The 21,873-nt window shown below is 50.2% G+C and overlaps 1 protein-coding gene across 1 annotated transcript in view; it reads right to left on the bottom strand.

Moving 5' to 3' along the window:
* The window catches only part of DIP2C (disco interacting protein 2 homolog C), a 351,333-nt gene that overhangs the window by 328,055 nt on the left and 1,405 nt on the right, over window positions 1–21,873 (bottom strand). The gene's annotated exons all lie outside the window — the stretch shown is intronic.

The raw sequence follows: 21,873 nt of genomic DNA on the forward strand, positions 1-21,873 counted from the left end.
ACGCGACCTGACCCAGAGGACAACTTGAGCGTGCACGGGACGCCGCGACGGAAGAAGACTGCACCTCGAACCTGGGTGACCATCGTGCCCTTAGAGAGCACTTAGCCATGCACCGAGCTACGCCAGAAATGCAGCTGGATGATCGTGAGGACACGTCCAGGAGTCCACAAGCCGTGAACGGGAGCTAACGCATCAGTCCCCTTCCAGGTTTTCAGGCGGACTTGGGGAGGACGATTCACAACCATATAGGTCCTGAGTCCACAATGGACGGTGTCCACGTCCACAAATAAATTACAGCGGCCGTCCTCATCAACAGAGGCTCAGGGAACCACGATTTATAGTCCTCAGGGTGGACAAGGGGGAATCTACAATGAGACCGCATCATTCTACAAGTTCAAAGCCAAAACAGGTTTCCGAAGCCACCTGTGCCGTGTCACTAAGCGACGCGAACCTGCGGTGAGGGTTTTGGCTCGCACTAGAGTCCCCCGGGGTGAGCGCCCCAGAGGAGGACACAGGGCTCACAGCGGGCGGACGCTGCTGCCGGTTCTCCCTGAACATGCACACTCATCAGCAAGTCGGAAAGGACCCTCCGTCTCCCTCCCATTGCCACGCACAAAGATCATCTCAAAAATATGTGAGCACTTGCATTCAGAACAGACTTTCTGGGGGCGCCTGGGTGGCACAGCGGTTAAGCGTCTGCCTTCGGCTCAGGGCGTGATCCCGGCGTTATGGGATCGAGCCCCACATCAGGCTCTTCTGCTGTGAGCCTGCTTCTTCCCCTCCCACTCCCCCTGCTTGTGTTCCCTCTCTCGCTGGCTGTCTCTATCTCTGTCAAATAAATAAAATCTTTAATTAAAAAAAAAAAAGAACAGACTTTCTGGGGGTAAAGCTCCCTCAAACCTGCTGCATATTCTCCTACGACACAAGGGAGTTCACTACAGAGAGTCTGGTATAAAAATATAACCGTTTCCTGGGATTATCATTCCCGTGACACAGTGCACTACTCAGCCCAATGCCAGCACAGTATGTATTATTAGTATGACTAACTTGTTCCCCTGAAATTCCTAACATGTTCAAAGCAGAAAACCCCTGAATCGCAGGCATAATCCTCATGGTTCCTCTCACGGTCGTCATATAAACAGAAGTAATATTGCACCAGAAAAGGAAAAGGTAGGAACACATTTAGCTTCTGTGACTCACTGTTCTAAACTCAATGTAAAATTGCTAAAAATATCAAGAGACAAATACAATTAGAATGTATTTAACTATCTCCACCTAAATTCAAGTCCCCGTTAAGCACTGTGAACTTTTCCCTCAGTGTACAAAGTTTCCAAAAGTAAATGCTGGAATTAACAAGATGACAACTTTTTCTGGATCTAGAATCAAGAGGAAATTGGCAGGAGGTTGTTCCCTCAGCTGTCAGGAACTCCTCTTGCAAAGTATCAGAGAAGGGAAGGAGCTGATGTCCTTTATTCACTTACAGTCCAGGAAGCAATGCTGAAGCCGACTGGAAATATTGGCAGTGTATTGTATCAAAGCCGATATTTTAAGAACAAGAGTAATTTCCTGAATTAACAACAGCTCCCATGGTGGCTTTTCAAAACCAGTTCATTTGCTCCAATAATTAACTCGGAAAACAACATAAGTCATCCTTTTATCTCTGAAAAAGAGAGGGTAATTTTTTCCCCAAAATAGTTTCCCTTTCTTTCAAATGATTCCAGTTTAATCTAAAGTTGAGACTATTTAACAGGAGAGTCTCCTGTTCCTTGGCTTTTCTAATTGACATAGAGTTAAGATACAATGTTAGTTTCCGGTATACAATGTAGTGATTCAACACTTCCATCCATCACCCTGTGCCCATCAGGACAAGGGCTCTCCCCCATCCCCACTACCTCCCCACTGCTGGCCAACACTGTGTTCTCTAGAGCAAAGAGTCTGTTTCTTGGTTTGTCTTTGTTTTGTTTCTTATATTCCACATGAGTGAAATCATACAGCATTCATCTTTCTCTGCCTGACTTTACCAGCATTATACCGCCTAGGTCCACCCATTTGTTGTAATGACAAGATTTCATTCCTTTTTATGGCTAATACTCTATTGTGTGTACATATATCACATTTTCTTTACCCACTCATCAGTCAATAGGTCAGCACTTCCATATCTTGGCTATTGTAGATATGCTGCTACAAACAGGGTGCATATATCTTCCCAAGTAGTGTTTTCATTTTCTTTGGGTAAATACCCAGTAGTTCAATTGCTGGGTCACAGGGTAGCTCTATTTTTAACTTTTTTGGGAACCTCCACACTGTTTTCCACAGTGGCTGCACCAGTTTGCATTCCCACCAAGAGTGTAAGAAGGTTACTTTCCCTCCTCCACATCCTCGCCAACACCTGTTGTTTCTCGCGTTGTTGATTTTAGCTATTCTGACAGGTGTGAGGTGGTAGCTCATTGTGGTTTTGATTGTATTTCCCTGATGATCGGTGGTGTTCACCATCTGTATGTCTTCTTTGGAGAAATGTCTGTTCAGGTCTTCTGGTCATTTTCTTTATAATAATATTTTTTATTATATTATGTTAGTCACCATACAGTACATCCCTGGTTTTGGCCATTTTTAATCGGAATTTTTTTTTCTTTTTTACTGTTGAGCTGTGGGTACCTAGCTTGAGCTAATATTAGAGTGGCTAACATTTCCCAAACAGAGAACCAAGGACAAAAAAATTAATAAAAGGGGCGCCTGGGTGGCACAGCGGTTAAGCGTCTGCCTTCGGCTCAGGGCGTGATCCCGGCGTTGTGGGATCGAGCCCCACATCAGGCTCCTCTGCTGGGAGCCTGCGTCTTCCTCTCCCACTCCCCCTGCTTGTGTTCCCTCTCTCGCTGGCTGTCTCTGTCTCTGTCAAATAAATAAATAAATAAAAATCTTTTAAAAAAATTAATAAAAAAGATGATAACTAAATAAAACTAAGGACAGAACTGATTGATAGGCATATATAGGGGACAAAAGACCCCAAGACTGGCATTTTTTTTTTCTCCTCTGCAACAAATGTCAAGTCCCTAGGAAGCCCTTTGCCAGACTTCCCCAGGCCGTTCCAGGCATTCCAGTTCTCCCATCCAAGGCAAACCAGGCCTGCCTCCTTCCTTGGTCCCACACGGCCCTTCTCGAAGAAGCACCATGTACCTGAAATACGAGAACCCTCTCACCAGCACTTCCTAAAATGTTCCCTCACGAAGCTTTTCTGGATTGAACAATCGAAAGTCCGAACACTTCCTTTCCACTCACTCACTCGGGGCAATGAAACATCATATGCTTTCCATTTAACTAAAAAGACAAAAAGGAAAAGAGAAAAGCAGCCCAGGGAGGGCAGAGACTGGTGCTTACTCATGACTGAATCCTGTCTCCCGGAACAGCGCCTGGCGCACAGCAATTATTAGTGGAATTAATATTGACATTTTGTCTAGAGGTTGAAAAACATCTCTGTGACTTCAGACCCTCGGATCCATCAGTCGAGTGTGCACTGGGGCCATTCACAACTGGTGTCCAAATCCTGTCCAAATGGGTCTTTTAAATTCAGGGCTTTCCAGGCACCGCTGCATTTGTCACTATTTTGTTTTGTTTTTAAGAAATCTACTATATGTTACCACCAAGACCACCAAGAATAAACCCATTCAGCTATTTTCACAAATAAAACATTCAATATGTAAAGGTATCTTTAAATCCAGTACACTGAGCTTAGCTCGATCTTCAAATGAGAATGTGATGTTGGGAAGAAGTCTCCCAAGGATCGGTCTCAGTTCCTGGAGAACCTAACACCTGCAGGAGGAAGTCAAGTGTGAGGCAGGGCAGCGAGGAAAAACGGTTTCTTTGGATTTTTCTTTCAAAAGAGCAGAGGCACCTAAGACGTGTTCTGTACCTCATACTTCTGCACGTCCCCAAAAGCACTGCACGCAGGCGCAAGATGGGCCGGCTCACGTTGGGGCTGTACTTGCTCGGGCTGGGGATCTGGCTGAGCGATTTCCACACGTCCTCAACAGAAAGTATCAGAACCCACACGGAGTCGCTCACGGCTTTGAACGGAGGCAGAACTTCGAGAAAGGAAGTCTCAGCAGACGGGTGTATGCTTTGAACGGGGTGCAACAGTGGTGTGTTTTAGCCTCACGCTTTCCCTGGTCTTTCTTACAAGGGAATGTTCCGTGCCTGAGAAACTGGTGGTACAAGACTGACGTGTCTGGTTTAGGACGGTCAACAGCAGAGCTGCATGCGGTCTCATCTACAGAAGAACCTTAGGTCTGGTTTTATATGGGAAACACCATCAATTTGTAAGGAATGGATTTTAAGATTTCTAATTCCATTCTGTAAGAACTCTAAGAAACAGGTGTGCAGGACTCTAAGGACACCTGCTCCCCGCACGTCAAGGAGAGGATGGTCCGGACAGGCACGGCACCCAGGTCTCTGAAGCCTGTCACATCAGCACCTGCTCTGCACCCCTCCCAAGCCCAGGGACTCTGAACCTTTGGGTGTGGGCCCAGGGGTGGTTCTCAAGCTCAAAGGTGGTGACGGACAAGCACCAGGGTCTGTGGATTCCCTGAAGCTGATGAAGAGAAACACGACCTTTCAACACCTCATGTCATGGTTCTGCTTAAGCCGAGCCAGGAATGGATGTCCGACTGCAGAACACCCGATCCCCAAACACAGCGGAACTCAACATGAGACCTGCCAGGAAACCAACGGGAGATTTTATCTTACCTAATAACAAGCAAAGTTAGACAATGATTCACAGAAACGGCATCGCCAGGCCCGCAGATGGCCCCACACTCCGGCCGACGCCGGCACCTTCCGCCTCGAGTAAAAGCAGCGACGTCAGATGCACACACGTGGGAGGGAAGACGTACCCTCCCCACTCACCTCTGCTCCTGGCAAGGCCCCGGGTCAGCCAGGGCTGCCTGGACGCCAGGACGACCCTGAAACCCCTCTCGGCCTCCGTGCCCACATGTATGGGAGGTCAGCGCGACAGGTAAAATAACGTGGAGTCGGCAGCTCGCCTTGGCATCGGAGCCGAGAATGAACGCCTAGAATGTGCCCACCAGGCCCGGGAGGGGCGGTGCAGCTGGGAGGATACCAGCCGGTAAGGAATCCGACTTGGAGGCCAGTCAAGGCACCGAGCACTGGCAGCCCTGGCTCCACATTCCTGGCGAGGCCAGGGCAGGCACACACCGCACCATTTTCCACCCTGACGGCGTGGATGTCTTACCTCCGATAACTACCACTGTTTCTCTGTCGTGATCGATGCCATGGGACTGTCCCAGCGGTCATTACAGCAAGTACACTGCCCACGACTAAATCTACACCAGGAAATGGGGTCCACCAGGCTTCTCCGTCCTAGCCGGAAACGTGGCCACAGCAGCTGCTCCTCGGGCCCAGAGCCTCCCGAGCGAAGGCGCCCCAGAGAGCAGCTCTGTGATGCGTGTGCATGTGCCCAAACCAAACATGTTACCCACATGGGCCCCTGCCCTGACTTCCTCCGTCCTAGGGTTCAGCAACGTGGCTTTTCTGTGTGGACAGCCAGGAGGCCTGGGTCACATCACACTGGTGACTGCACTGAGGACCAGGAGACCCAGCTCAGAGGTGGCTGCCAGGATCTCCTTTCAAAACGCAGATACTCTGCACTCAAACCAGCAAACACACAACTTTGTTTCATACAAGAAACACAACTACTTAGGTTGTGTACTTGGCCAGGAATCAAAGCAGAGTTCCACCTGTGCTCACAATGCAAGGTCAACACAACATGGTGCAGACAGTGGGAGCTAGGGTTTCTCTCCCAAAATACTACTGGACACTCACTCGGGTGGGGCCTGGCCAGGGAAGCAAGGAGCTGCCTGCATCCCCCACACACCTCCTGTCCCCACCTGAGACCAACGAACAGAAGGCTAAGAGTAGCTCAGTGGAGACAAGAGGCCATCTGCCCACACCCCAGCCAACAAAGACTGAAGGGTGCCCACAGGCCCTTCTGTGAGGCGCCCTTACCGTGGGACAGCCGAGACGATGGAGAGGTCTCACATCTGCTCTGTCCAAACAGAAGCCAACAGTCACACAGGGTTGCTGAGCACCTGAAAACTGGCTGGTGTGACTCAGGGACTGAGCTTTCAATTAATTAACTTCTTTTGCAAATGTATTTACTTCCTGTAATCAAATTTAAGATAGCCCATGGTGACTGGCCACTGTAGTGGACATCACAGCTCGAGGGAGCCCGCAGACGCCCGGAGACTCTTTCAGTTCTCCAGGGCAGTTCAACACATCACCACAAAGGAAGTCACCAGGTAAAAGGAGACAACAGGTGTGGGGAGAAGAACCCAGCCTCGGGAGTCACACAGCCTGGGTTGAGCCCTACCATGTGTGTGACCTCTGTCCCCACTTTCCCCGCGAAAGTGGTGACCCTGCCACCTGGGCAGGTATAGGACAGGAGTGACAGAGCCCGCCTGCCCACGCTACCAGCTGTCACAGGCAGCTCCTGTCCCAGGCGCTCACAAGACGATGACCGGGGAGAGCGTCTCCACAGCACAGCCTATGCTCCTCCACGAAGCCTACGTGGAAATTTCACTGTGATGTGCTGTAGGACCTGCGCAGCCCCAGGGGGGCTCCTCCGTGCGGCTGTTTCTGCCAAAATCCAAGCAACAAAAATAGAAATCTCGTGTGCGTCACTTGCTTTCTCCTTTCAGAAGAAATCATCTGCACAGCTGTTAAGGAGAAGAGAGCAAGCGGCTTCTGTCTTCAGCCTCATCACTGAGGACAACCACGGCAGTGTCCACGGGCCTGGACACGTGCAGACGCTCCTGTGGGCGGGTGCACACCACGAGACACAGGCTACTTGCTGAGGGTTTGCCTCCTCGGACACGTCCGACAGACCCAGCCTTCAAGAGCGGAACCTCAAGGTCGTTCACGGTCACTGCCCTAGGGCTCCGGAGAGATGTAGAGACGCATCACCAAGGACCCGCCTCGGACAGAGAAATGCAGATGCACTTGTCAGGCAGACAGATGCAGCCCAGAGCAAGGATTCCTCACCTTTTCCCTCCATAGAACTTTGGATGCGCCTGGAATGATGTCAGCAGCAGATTTCACCCACAGATGAAACATCCGTGCACAGCGCGTAGCCCGCGGGGAAGATGCTGGGCTCAGCGGTGGAAAACCCCTCTGCGTTACTTTCGCTGAACCTTAGCTGACACTGAGAACCCGCACCTGTGCGTCAGGTTACACTTGTCCTCAGAGCGACGGGGAGGACCCCTCACACCATCCCAAGGGCTCTGCCACGGAACGCTACCCAGAGACCAGACACCGCTCCTACATTGTGTCTCAATCAATCACTCTGTGTCTGCAGGAGGGCTGCACTGAGGCCACGCCGCCCCGCTCTAGGACCACGTGAGAGGCTCGGGGCTCAGGGAAAGAAAGCCATGGTGGAAATCTCCAGCTCCCTGTCCTCCCGGTGCCGTCCGAGGACGACAGAGAAACAGCCGGGCTGTGCTCCTGTCTCAGGGCAGAAATTCAGGTTCCCGTCTCCCCACCACCCAGGCTGACCCTGAATTGTACGCCTTTGTAGGGGGAGGAAAAAATCCCATTCTTCTTAGTTGGGCTCCAAAACCAGCTCCAAAACCGTTTCATCAATTAAACGTTCACGCAGCAGTTTGTAATCCGACTGCAATCTGATGCAAAGTCACAGGTCGCTGGGCGGCAGCAATAGGTCCTGTTGACGCTACAGACAAGCACGGACGGAAGGTCCTGCTTACGTGCAGATGCCGCTCACGGGACCAGTTCGTACGCAAACCGACTCCTGAACCCACGAGAGTGGCTTCAGTCCAGCGCAAATTAATTTGTTTCCTTCATAAAAGCTTTTCTCTTTTCCAGTGTGGATTTTAGAATCTACAGTGTTAAGGAAAATCTCATCAATTTATGTTTCTCCCGAGGAGGCCTGTGTCCACCTTCTCAGATGGGAGCCCAGGGAAACCCTCCTACGTCCCGTCAGCGAGAACAAAGCAGCAGGGCCAGCTCCACGCTGGGCTGGGCTGGGCTTGAGACAAAGGAACCACGCTGACCCGAGTCTCCCCCTCGCCCCGGGCAGGGGCCTCTGGGAGTCCCTGTGGGATTGATGCGACCCTGCCCATTGCAGGTAGAGCACCGTGTCTGCCACAGAGTGGACACTCGGCTAACAGAATTCCCTGCAAGCCGTCCACTGCAAGGACAGGTCAGAATCCTGTCCCTAACTTCCTCAGGATACTCAGGGGCAGGCACAGAGAGGTTATGGGGCTGCCTAGCAATCTTCATTTTACTAGGATCTTCTGGCTACAAAGTTGGAGCATCACCTGGTTGATGAAAGGCAGCCATGGCCTCAGTCCGGCCAGGCTGGACTCAATCATCCTCACACCCTAAGAGGACAGTGACTCGCCTGTTACACTCCAGATGGGCAGGGCTGGGAGGCAGAAGGAGGGGGAGACAGGGCGATCACGGAGGCTCCAAGGAGAGGCGGGGCTGGAGGGGCAAGGTGCCAGTGCCAGCCTGGGGAGATAGAAGATTTCACCTAACTTATTACAAACCACGGAAGCCACAGCCGCACAAAGCCCGGGAGCCTCCCTGGGCCCTCAGGCAGCAGAACATGCAGTGGGGAGGCAGGCCCCTCCCCCTGCAGAGGGGCACACCTTCAGCCACTGGCGGGAGGGTGGCTGCCCCGTGGGCCCCCAGGGCACTGGGCAAGATCCGGTGCCAAGAGGAAGGGGCAGGAAGTGTCTGCTGCCAAGGTCAACAGAAGCAGACCAGCTGCCAGAAGGAATAGAGCCAGCATCACACAAAAAGCCCCACAGTGCCCCAGGTCAGGGCTGTGGATGGCCCAGGTGGGGCTCCCCACCCCATGCCCAGCAGCAGCGGCAGCCTACAGGGGATGAGGGCCTGGAGAGACCCCCAGCTTCTGACCTGAGGGTGCATCTGGAACCCGGAGAAAACCTCTGGACCCCCCAGCCCAGGAATAAGGTGGGACTATAGGAATCTGAAGGGGTTGTAACAACAGGAAACCCCAAACCCCACTCCTTTTTTTTTTTTAAAGATTTTATTTATTTAGTTGACAGAGATAGAGACAGCCAGCGAGAGAGGGAACACAAGCAGGGGGAGTGGGAGAGGAAGAAGCAGGCTCACAGCAGAAGAGCCTGATGTGGGGCTCGATCCCATAATGCCGGGATCACGCCCTGAGCTGAAGGCAGACGCTTAACCGCTGTGCCACCCAGGTGCCCCCAAACCCCACTCCTACACCAGTGACTTTGCGGGAGAGCGGAGCTACTTCCAGCATAAACACTCTTCGCTTTAGTCCCTGCCCCTCCTATGCTGGTGTCAGGTGTTCAATCAAAAACGCACAAATTATGTTAACTATATTGGAGTTCAGAAACTTAAAAAATACAAGACACATGAAGAAGGCAACAAAAAAAACCCCACAACCTAAAGACAAAGCCACCCACAGCACCAGATGCAGAGAAGACCCAGAAGTAAGAACAAACAGAATGGGAAGTTTTCAAAATGAGGATTAATGTGTTTAAAGTTCTAAGGGAAGTGCGGCCAACACACATGAAGGGATGAGGAACGTCAAAGAGGAGGAAACTAAGAAAAAAGGAAAAGGAAAGAGAATAAAAACACGGTAACAAATGCAGAATGTCTCCAACAGGCTCATCTGTAGCCTCAACCCAAGTTGGGGTGGCGGGAGCTGAACACAGCATCCAAGGCTGGGATGATCCCACAAAACGGGAAAATGGAGAAAAGAAGTATTCGAAGATGCAACCCCCAAGGATCTCCAAAAGTAATGAAAGACATAAATCCACAGACTGCAGAAGCTCAGAGAATCCTGAGCTGGAAAACCCAGCACAGTGTCGTGTGGTGATTCTCACAGTAAGAGATTCCTCTCCAGGAAACATGTCGGGATTATCCAGAGAGCTCTGTCCAACTACACACATCCTGGATTCCCTTTGCAAAAAAATCCCTGCCTTAGCAAATCTGTGTCCTTCAGATATGCGGGATCAGGGAAAACTGGTTAGAAACACATACTTTGATCCATTCAATTCCAAGCATTTTAAAGCAACAGTTGGGAAAAAAATATGTATGTATGACTTATATCAATGGAAACATATTTACCGCCTCCATCTACAGGGGACCTTCCAATGAGCATTTTTTAAAAATCTGAGATGACAGTCTCTTCCTATAATAAATAAATTTAAAAAAAAACAGTAGTTATCTGTGCAAATGTCTGATTTTAAGAGCCTCACTTCAATAAAGCCAACCAAGGAAAGAAAAATATAATCCAGGTTCACAAATGCTGGGGTTTACTTTGGTCATCATAACCGAGAAGCCATCACTGTAATAATCTTTAGTGCTAAATAGTTTCCCAGATTTTGGCAGACCTGACTGACCTCTGGTAACCAGATGCATTCCCTCCCAGATAACCGTAACACACGTGTCTCGTGGAGGCCGCCAATGCCACCTTGGCAGCTGCATCCGCCCACATTCCTAACCTCAACCGTTTCCCATCCCTCTCACTGGCAGCTCTCCATCTCCTTCGGTGGCCGTCTGTCGGGTCCACCCGAGAGCTCACACATCCTCGGGATGTCCGCTGTGGATGCACGTGCCTTGCAAACGTGTCCTCTCTAGTGCGCTGCCTTCCTGAGGGACCCTCCTGTGGCACACTAACCACCCAGGAGCTTCCTTTGCTCAGGCAGCCCTTGTTCCCCAAGCTCAACGTGCCCAGGGACAACCACAGAGATCTGCCCGCTCTTCTTCTTCTGGACCAGACCGAAAATCTGTGACTCATCCTGCACTCTTGGCTCTCCTCATCCCTCGCTCCACACAGCCATCAGTGTGGTGTGTCGACCTTCTAGATGCCCCCAAACGTTCCGTTCTATCCCTCCTTACACCGCTAGCTGCTTCAGCTCCTCACTGCGTAAGGACCCCCTCCTCCTTGTTCATGCCCCCCTTCCCCAGCAGTTCTGCCCCACCGCCAGGCGGAGGTGACTAGCAATAGGCTGGGGCCCAGGTCTGGGGTCAGAACATGCTCTGACACTGGCTCCACCACTAACCAGCTGTAGGACCTTAAAGACACACATTAGACCCTCAGGTTTCTCAAACAAGCCTACCTCAGAGAGTTGTGTAAAGGCCAGATGAGATCACTGCAGTCCTCAACACATGCTAATAAGTGACGTGCACATCTGTCACATCTCTGATGGAAATCTTTTGAGGATTCCCCACCACCATCAAACTACAACCGGAACCACTGGGTAGGCTGGGCAATGCTTACTATGACCCACCCGCCATTAACTCAAACAGTACCTCAACTCTGTCCCCGATCCCACCCCTGAAAACCCACGTTCCGACACTGCCACTTACACAGAGCAAGGTGGACCCAGCTCCCACATGCTCACTTCCTCCCTCCCCACGCTCTGGTGTCTCAAGCAGCCCCTTCCTCTGCAAGAACACCCTTTCCAGGAAGCCCTCCCTTCCTGTGTAGGCTTGTCTGTTCATCCTGCATGCACCAATCCCCCCCTTTTTAAAGAGTCATTTACAGCAATTTTAGGCTCACACCAAAAGTGAGAAAAAGGTACAGAGATTTCCCATTTAACCCGTCTCCCCCCCAACCTCCCCATTTATCAACATCCCCACCAGATGGTACATTTGTTACCAAGGATGAACGCACACTGACCCGTCATCATCACCCTGATTCCATTGTCTACACTAGGGTCACTCTTGATGCTGTGCATTCTAGGCGTTTGGACAAATACATATGACATGGATCTATCATTATAGCACCACACAGTAGTGTTACTATCCTAAAAATCCCCCATGTTCTACCTATTCATCCCCCTCTCCCCCCCAACTCCTGACAGCCACTGATCTCTTCCTGTCTCCACAGCTTTACTTTAGCAAGAATATCATACAGCTAATGTGCAGCCTTTTCTAGTGGCACCTTTCACTCAGTAACACACACTTACTGTTCCTCCAGGTCTCTTCATGGCTGATGGCACATTTGGCTGAATACTGTTCCCTTGTCTGAGTATAACAGTTTATTCATCCATCACCTCCTGGAGGACATCTTGGTTGCTTCCAGGTTGTGGCAATTATGGTTAAAGCTGTTAGAAACAGGGGCACCTGGGTGACTCAGCTGGTTAAGCATCTGACTCTTGGTTTCAGCTTGGGTCATGGTCTCAGGGTTGTGGGACTGAGCCCCATGTAGGGCTCTGCACTCAGTGTGGAGTCTGCTTGGGATTCCCTCTCCCTCTTCCCCTTTCCCTGCTTACTCACATGCACATGTATGCTCTCTCTCTCATAAAAATCTTTTTAAAAAATTATTTTAGAGGTGCCTGGTTGGCTCAGTTGGTTAAGCATCTGCCTTCAGTTCAGGTCATGATCTCAGGGACGTGGGATCGAGACCCACATCGGGCTCCCTGCTCAGCAGGGACTCTGCTTCTCCTCTCCCCCCACCCCCCGCCGCTCTGCCTACTTGTGCGTGCTCCCGCTCTCAAATAAATAAATAAAATCTTAAGGAAAAAGAAGATTTTTTTAAAAGCTGCTAGGAACAGCCACATGAAAGTCTCTGTATGAACATAAGTCTTCAACTCTTCTGAGTGAACACCAAGAAGTGTATTTGCTTGATTGTGTGCTAAGGGCAGGGTTAGTTTTCTAAGAATCGGCTGCACCATTCTGCCTTCCACCAGCCACGAGAGCTCCTGTTGCTCCACACCCTCATCACCATTTGCTGTTGTCAGTCCTGGATTTTGGCCATTCTAATAGGTATGCAGTGGCATCGATCCCTCTTGTGAAGAAATTCACTTTGCTTTCAAGCACAGCATGCATTTAATACAAAAATGGCAGTGTCCCGGCAGGCCAGCTCCAGGACAGTGCAGAGCTCACCAGTGTGCACTCAGACCCAGAACCATGTCTCACCTACGATTCTAAGTTGTTTTAAATACTAAATACTTTACAATGCTGCTGAAATGTACTTTGTACACAAAATGCTAAAAATTGACAAAACAAATGCTTCCAACTGTTAATGCAATAGTAATAATGTCAAAGTTAAAAATTTGCCAAATAGTAAGATTTTTTGCATTTTCTAAAAATTGATAACATTTTCTAATGCATATTCTGGGTATTCAAGTGCTTCCTATATATAAATTACAAATATCCCTTTGAGAAGTAAGTTTTTTTGGCATGAGGTAAGGAGAGGAAAGCCTTGAGCTGAGTCCTGGCGGACTTGTGGGCTCATTAAAGCGGATGGTAGGTTTGGTGAGACAAAAACGGAACTCCTCACCAGTGGTTCAGCCCCGTCCCGGTCCCTCACCAGGCACACACGGCCCTGGCGGGATTAGCTGGCCTGCCCGCATTTCTCGGATGCCCTGCATGCAGCTGCTGCTCACATTGCAGACAGAGCTCCAGGCTGTGCAGACTCCCGCCCCGTGTTAAAAATACTGTCAGCGAGTGGTCTGCTCACAGGTCACATGGGTTTAGGATACAGTGCAGCTGATTCCAGAGCCATACCCATAAATTACATGTATTTATAGCCATGACTACTGAATCATAATTTTTAAATCATCACAGGTTCTGTTTACTTTTTTGCAACTAAGTTAAAAGACTCTCATCTGTTACAGTTTCCAAAACCATGGAATAACTCATGATTTGGGGAACAAAGGGTTTCTAGATATTTATCAGCACTTGGGGCACATCACTTAGCAGTTTCTCTGGCTACAAAACAATGCTACATCTATGCCCATCAGGAGAAATACTCCAGAGAGCTTTGCTGGACAGAGTCTCCAGATGTGCCCACAGCTGAGTACCGGCCACACCACTGCCCAGAAGCACTTTTCTTCAAAGTCTGAGCTGACTTTTTTGCTTTTTCCAGAACTTGAAATCTGAAAGGATGGTGTATGTAAACACACACACACCATTACAAGTACTTCCAATGTTTTTTCCCAATTCAGAATTCAGTAAGGTCATAACCACCTTCAACATTTCTCACTATGGCCGTTTCTCCATGAAATGGAGCAAAATCAGAAGCCTCATGATTGCTTCCAGGGCTGGGGCAGACACGCTTCCTCTAACCATGAAAACCTTCACCTCGGAAGAAAGACAGCACGACGAGTTCCCTTTACCAAACCAGGCAACCCCTTAGTTATCAGAGCGATTCCCGCTGCTATTTCCCGAACTTCGGGGGCCATCTGGCAACCCTGGTGAAGGAGCTTTAGCAGCCGTGAGAAATTACTGTGGACTCGGCGTTGAGCCTCAAGCTTAAGACACAAATTTATCTTACAACTCTGGAGGTCAGATGTGGTCCAAATGGGTCTCACAGGGCCAAAGTCCAGGTGCCACAGGACTGGCTCCCTCTGGGACTCCATGGAGAACCCATCTTCATGCCTCTTCCTGCTTCTGCATGTGCCCACCATTCACCAGGCTTCACAGCCATCCGTGAATGGCCAGACCCCCTGGGATCATCCCACGAGCCTCCCCAAGTCCTACCTCCCTCCATCTGCCCCCCCCCCAGCTTCCCTCTCCAGCTTCACAGACCCTCGTCCTACCAATCAGGACCGGTCTATGTTGGTCACCTGACCAGCAACCTCCATCCACATTTGTCATGGCACCCCCAGACTCGCCAGCCCCTCAGGGCAGACGTGCACATCAGGAGCCATTTTCCTGTCTGCCGTAGAGAAGTTCCAGCACATTCTCTTTAACGAATGAATAATAATCACTTACAAGGATTCTCATGTGTCAAAGCACAGGTAAGTCAGTTACTTTCTATGGACCTACGGCTCATTTTACCATCACAACTAAAACCTCTCATAGCAGCTGCCGAAGGGATGGGATAGAGACCAACAAGGGGGCTGGACAGCTGGGTGCAGTGCCCTGGTTACCTAGGAAGGGGTCAGAGCAGGTGTGTGTGAAATATCGATCCATCATTACATCCCAAGGGCACTCACCAAGGACACCTCTCTCTGAGAGCCCCATTCAGGACAACCTCAATCTCTACCAGCAAGAAAACCCCAGCACGGAGCAGAGAGACCGTCTGAGGGGTCATGAGGTCGACACACCACGGGGGGCTTTCAATAAGGAGGACGACACAGCTGGAAGGACAGCCGGTGGGTCATGGGCAGCCTGCAGCCCCCAGACCCTGAAGTGAAGCCACGTTCCTGGAGAACAGCCCCAACACCCTCCCCAGGGGACAGGTCCCAAGCCCCAACTCCACTAGACCCAGGAGCCAGGAGCTACTCCGGGGCATCAAGGGACAGCAAGAGCAGACCTCACGCCTAACAAGAAGTCTGCGACGTGCATGTTCACACCCCCGACTCCCAGATCCAGCACGGCGCGTGGTCAGCAGGCAACGGAGGACGGCGGGCTCACCCCAGCCCGGGTTCTGCCACAGAGGAGGACACGAGGCTGGAAACAGCCATGTCAGCAGCGCCATCGACTCAGAGGGGCTCTCTGTGCTTTAAACAGACAATGAGTGACCCCACAAACAGGACTAAAGATAGCACTGTGCGGGGCGCCTGGGTGGCGCAGCCGTTAAGCGTCTGCCTTCGGCTCAGGGCGTGATCCCGGCGTTCTGGGATCGAGCCCCACATCAGGGCTCCTCCACTATGAGCCTGCTTCTTCCTCTCCCACTCCCCCTGCTTGTGTTCCCTCTCTCGCTGGCTCTCTCTATCTCTGTCGAATAAATAAATAAAATCTTTAATAAAAAAAAAAAGAAGAATATGTGATTCCTTAAAAAAAAAAAAAAAAAGATAGCACTGTGCCCTCGTGTGTGCAGTGCGGGCCCTGGACCCCTCGGGCCACTCTGCGTCAGTCGTCTTCACGACGCCCACATACAAGCTCCTACAACCTGGGCACAGCTCCACTAAAAACGTTCCGAGTCAAAATGACCTACCAGCACCCTTTCCTCTCAGGGCCCCGCGCACCAAAGACACACTTACATAAGGGCTCCGAAGCCCGTCTACCGGACCGGACGTTCGGACTTCCTGTTGTCTAGAACACCAAACGGTTTATTTATGTATCACACGCGTCTGTGGCTCCTTCCTCCTGCCCCCTTCACGTGACTACTTCTTGCCCTTTCAACTGCAGGGATCCTTCCCCCACACATTTGTAGGAGTGTGCGCGTGCATTCTACCACTCCGTGCTTCCCAGGGGAGCGGCAAAGGCGCTCAGGAGCGGCCCGTTTTCTGTCCCCACCCCAGAGACACACAGAACTTACAACAATACATGGGAAGGGCTCAATTTCCAAAACCTCCGTGGTGGGGGGAGTTCCTCTTGGGCAGACCACCATGCCTGAAGATAAGACCACTTGGGTAAATTTGGGCTCCGGACTGAGATTAACCAGAGCATGAATAAAAACTACCCTCTCCAAAGCAAGACTAAAATCCCTTGGGTTACAACGGGTACCTGGAAGTGAGGAGGAGACAGGACAGGGCTGAAAACCGTGAACACGGGGGACACGGCCTGTTGTTTCTCCTTGTTAGGATGGGTCTCGTGATAAAACTGAATGTAGACATTTTACTGCTTTGGATTGTTTTTAAGCAGAGTGGGAAGCATCCATGAGGTCAAACAATAAAGTCCTGAAACCCAAAAGCATTTTAACTTGTCTGAATTTTTCAATAAACATGTCTTCCCTGGCCCCTTAGTTCAGTCACTGGCTTCCCCAACAACCTGGGGTTGGTCTAACAGCTTGATCGTTGCAGCAAACTCTCCTAGACTTGGGTTTTGCTTTTCCCGTTAAAGACGCAGGTGAACATTCTTGTTTTTTCAGTAAGCTGGTCCTGAGGAGACCCGCGTCCCTGGAGACGAAGAATCAAACACTTCAAGATGCTTCTGTTCAGTTTTGGGGAGACTGGGAGACGCACAGGCCTGAGGGCCACAGATGGAGCAGGACCATCCTGACAAGCAGGTCCCGCAGTCACGGTTTAGGAGACACCAGGGCTCACGTGGGTGCCCAGTCACTCATGGGAGAAGGAGGAGGAGGAACGGGACGGGTAAGGATGACCCCACGCAAACCCAGATTCAGCCTCACCACCGGGCAAGTCAACCAAGGCAGTCCTGGCAACAAGGTCCACCCTCCCGCGGCCTCATCTGTGCAGGGAAAACGTGGCTGATGATGGAACCTGCCTCACAGCGTCATCGGGAGGCACAAACAAGATTGTGTGCGTGAAGCTTGAGCCTCATGCGGAGCAGACAGCCCCGTGGATGTTCTCTTGTTGGTGCAGAACCATAATAAGCAGACAAGCTCCCAGAAAGAAAACGGCGCGACTGCAACCTAAAACCTACAACTTAAGATCCTGCTCAGGAAGTCTACGTCTAAGAAGAGACAAAAAGGAGTTGTTTTAAATACCCTATTCCAAGTTTTGGTTTTTTTTTTTAAAGATCTACCCTCTTTAGTATAGTTTAGTATGTATTTTTTTTTGATCAAAAAAAGCCCAATAAATCCACAAAATCAAAGAACAATGCAAGTGCAGACATCGTATTTCAGTTTTTCGTGTCCTTCAACCTGCTTCATTGCACTTGAGACATTATTTTAGGATTTCTATTACTAATGCCTTTCTGAGCACCTGCCAGGGACTGGAGAAGCAGCTGCCACTTCTGGCCCTGGGGATCTGCCCAGACCACGCACGCAGATTCCTACAGTGCCTCCCGGCCCCCACCCTCCCCCCAGAAACATAAAGAAGAGGAAGGTACTACTTTCCACCAGCCAAAAATGCAATCCCGCAATCACCGGTCTAACAAAGCTCCCTGTGTGAGGTCATCTGATTAAATACCCAACGCTGACTTGGATTATGATGTTTGGAATACCTCTTACTATATTAGGATAAAACTCATGTTCTCACTGAAGTTTGCTCAGTGACGGACCTTCTAATTCAGGGTGGGAATCTTAAGCTCAGTTCAATTACTCAAGCATTTATTGAGAAACCGCTAAACCAGGAGCTATATTTGATGCAAGACACAAAGACAGTGAGTTAGACCTCAAGCGGCTTCAATGTTCTCAACTTAAATTCCAGATTGCAAATTTTCTAAAAGTGCTTAAGATCATTACCCAACATCAACCCAAGGATTGCACCATTGAGATTCTGTGTTCTAATTCTAAATTGCAAAGCATCGACATTCACCAAGTAATTTTCCATTTGGAATGCGGAACAGATGGAGAGGAAGGGTTTCAGCAAGAATGGGGCGTAGGACTACCCAAAGGGCCCCCAGAGTATCAGAACAGACAAAGCCCAAGTTTGTGGAGAGCCAAAACAACGCAAGAGAAACAACGTTGGACATCAAGAGACCAAGAGCGTGTAGACATCAGATGTGGTCAGATCGGAGGAGGGGGCGTTGTGTAGACATCAGGTGCCATCGGCTCAGAGGAGGGGGCGTTGTGTAGACATCGAATGCGGTCAGCTCAGAGGAGGGGGGCGTAGTGTAGACATCAGATGTGGTCGGCTCGGAGGAGGGGAGAGCTGTGTAGACCTCGGATGCGGTCAGCTCAGAGGAGAGGGGCGTTGTGGCTTCAGCTGGCTGGGAGGCTGAGGGGCAGTCAGGCCGAAGCTGGAGAGGGGAGACATGGGCCACACAGGCTACAGAAGCAGGACGCCAGGAACACAAGAGCCCCTAGTCACAAGCCTCTCCATACAACCAAAATCCACTTCAAAGGGAAGAAAGTGCAAGTTAGAGTGGGCCCCCAGACTTCAGTTCCATGGTACATGTACTTGAAATTAATAGGTTATATAATCTCTAAAACTACTTCCTGAGTTTTCACTGCGCTTACCATGGCAAGATGATATTCCAAGAAAGAAATCTAGAAGACCGAGCAAATGGCCGAACCACCATTCATGTGGATTGGTGCACGAGTTCCTTGTGCATGAGGACGTCCGCTCGCCTGCCCTTCTGGGGACTTCTCTACCTCATCTGCACACACACCTTTGACCAGCACCCAGGGGAGGCCGCTGCGGGCATCCCATCCCAGGAGCAGGCAAAAGGGACCTCAGTCACCCGTCCCCCACAGGGTCAGCACATCGATGGAAATATCTATAGTGTCGTGAATCCTAAGATTGAAAAAGGCCTCACAGACTCACATTTGAACCTTTCACTTCATGCCTGTCACCAAATCAAAGGAAATGCTGTAAACCATGTAGGATGCTTGGACCAAAGACAGGAACAGGCTGCTTCCTCCTGGACCATCTCAGCCACTAGCACGGAACTCGGCCTCAGGAACTGGTGCCAAATGGTTTAAGCCAACGTGTCAGACTCCAACGCCTACAGGAGGAGGCAGGTGGGTACATGGGCAACTGGCATGTGAGCGCCCTCCCAAAGACACACGAATTCAGAGTGTTCTTTCCAGCTTTGAGATCTAATTGACAGAACACGGCGAAAGTGGACGGTGGACAATGTGATGACTTGATGAGTGTGTAAGGAGCAAAACGATCACCGGGGAGGGCTCGTCAACACCTGCAGGACCATATACGGCTGCCTGGTGTGTGCATGGCCACAACTGTTAAGATCTACTCTCCCAGCAACTGTCCAGTAAAGAATCATTAAGCCACTGTGTTGTACACTCGATCCCAGAACTCACTCATCTTACCACTGCACGTTTAGACCCTTGACCAACATCTCCCCATTTCCCCCACCCCAGGCAACCGCCATTGTGCTCTGTACCTAGGAGTCCAGTTTTAGAGTCCACATGCACGTGGGGCCATCCAAGAATGTGTCTCCCCCTGACTGATTTCACTTAGCATAAGGTCCATCCATGCTTTTACAAAAGGCAGGATTTTCTTCTTCTTATGGCTGAGTAATATTCCCATGTGTGCGTGCATGCGTGCATGTGTGTGTGTGTGTGACATCTTCTCTATCCATTCATCCACTGATGGACACAGACTGTCCATGTTGGGCTACTATAAATGCTGCAACGAACACAGCAGGGCACTCTGTCTTCAAGATACTGATTTCCTCTGAAGATACACTCAGAAGTAGGATTGCTGGGTCACAGAGTCGTTCTATTTTTAATTTTTCAAGGGACCTCCATACTGGTCTCCAGAGTGGCTGCACCAGCTTGCTTTCCCACCAACAGTGCCCAAGGGTCCCCTTTACTTGAAATCCTCGCCAACACTTGTTATCTCTGGTCTTCCCGATAATAGCCATTCTAACAGGTGAAGAGGATATCCACCTCATTGTGGCTTTTATTTCCTAATTAGGGATGCTGAGCACTTTTTCATGTGCCTGTTAGCCACCTGTAGGTTTTCTTTGGAGAAATGTCTTTTCATGACTTCTGCCCACATTTAATTGGATTGTTTGGGTTTTTTGCTATTAGTTGCATGAGTTCCTTATATATTCAAAAGTTTTTCAATCCTTTGCTGATCAAATAAAACCCAGGACTGGCTCCAAGTCTGAAGCTGGGGTATTTGGCTGCCTGTGCCAAGCACAAGGATGCAACCACTCCATAAAAGGGCAAATCTCTCCTGTGTCTTGCTGACATCACAGTATTTACCCCATAACAGCTGGTGAAGCACCTCCAGATAAGGAAACAGCTCAAAGCTAACACATTCTTCTTTAATTATTAAACCGTTAAAATCCACTCAGTTATTTGACTTCAAATGTTGAGCACAATGCCCACTGCCCGGCAGGCAGTATTTAAGTCTTGTTCACTTGGCTGGATGGATCTGGACCCAAAACCCACAAGCCCCCTTCCTGCACATCCGGCCACTCAGGTCTCTGCACCCGCCTGGGTCTGTGCCCCACCTCGCTCTCAGACACGGTCGGAGCCACTGTGTGCACACGGGGCACCTCACACCACACTGTGCAGATAGAGAGCCAGGCCTGGCAGCCTCTGTTCTCAGGAGATCTGAACCTCCCCTGGCGATCTGAAAGCAGCAGTCCCCAAACCTGAGGCCCCTCAGAAGCCCAGAGAAGCCCTGAGGACACAAAGGTTGACCGCTAGGCTTCCCTCCGGCTCCTGGTCCAGCAGGGCTGGGCTGGGGACGTCTGCGCTGTGACAAGCGTCCAGGGGAGGGTGATGCTCTGACACCCCACACACACACCCTCAAGGAAGGGAAACCGAGGTTTCCATCAGCTCACTGCCTACACGTCCCCAAGCTCAAACTCTGCACAGCTCGTACCAACAGTGATGATGCCCCTTCCCCAAATTCCCAACGACAGGAGCTCCACCTACTTCTAAAACAGGCACACCCATGATTCCGAAGTGCCACATAGTACACAGCCATTAAAAATGACCTTCCAGGGGCACCTGGGGGGCTCACTGGGTTACATGTCTGCCTTCAGCTCAGGTCATGATCTCGGGGTCCTGGGATCGAGCCCCACATCGGGCTCCCTGCTCAGTGGACAGTCTGCTTCTCTCTCTGCCTCTGCCCCTCACTTGTTCTCACTTTCTCAAATAAATAAAATCTTTAAAAAAAAAAAAGTTAAAAAAATAAAACTGCCAGGGGTGCCTGGGTGGCTTGGTCAGTTAAGGGTCCAACTGTTTATCTCAGCTCAGGTCTTGATCTCCGTTGTGAGTTCAAGCCCCACATTGGGCACCATGCTGGGCGTGGAGCCTCCGTAAAAAAATAAAATAAAAATAAAAATGACCCTGGCAGCAGCTCTTTCTGCCCATGGGTCCTGTCCCTGTGCTTTAGTAAAACCACCACTTTGCACCAAAAATAAAAATAAAAATGACCTTTCATAACCGCATCTATCAACACAGAACTTTTACGTGATCTATTACTGGCTAGGATATCACAGCTGATAAAGCTGATAAACGAACAAGGGACAAAGCTGTATTTCAGAACAGAGGTACTGGTTTCCGGGACAGACGGGTGGATGAAGTGGAAGGATGCACAGACAGACCCTTGAAAAACC

The sequence above is a fragment of the Ailuropoda melanoleuca genome, chromosome 15 (assembly GCF_002007445.2).
Source record: "Ailuropoda melanoleuca isolate Jingjing chromosome 15, ASM200744v2, whole genome shotgun sequence".
NCBI classification, from domain to species: domain Eukaryota; kingdom Metazoa; phylum Chordata; class Mammalia; order Carnivora; family Ursidae; genus Ailuropoda; species Ailuropoda melanoleuca.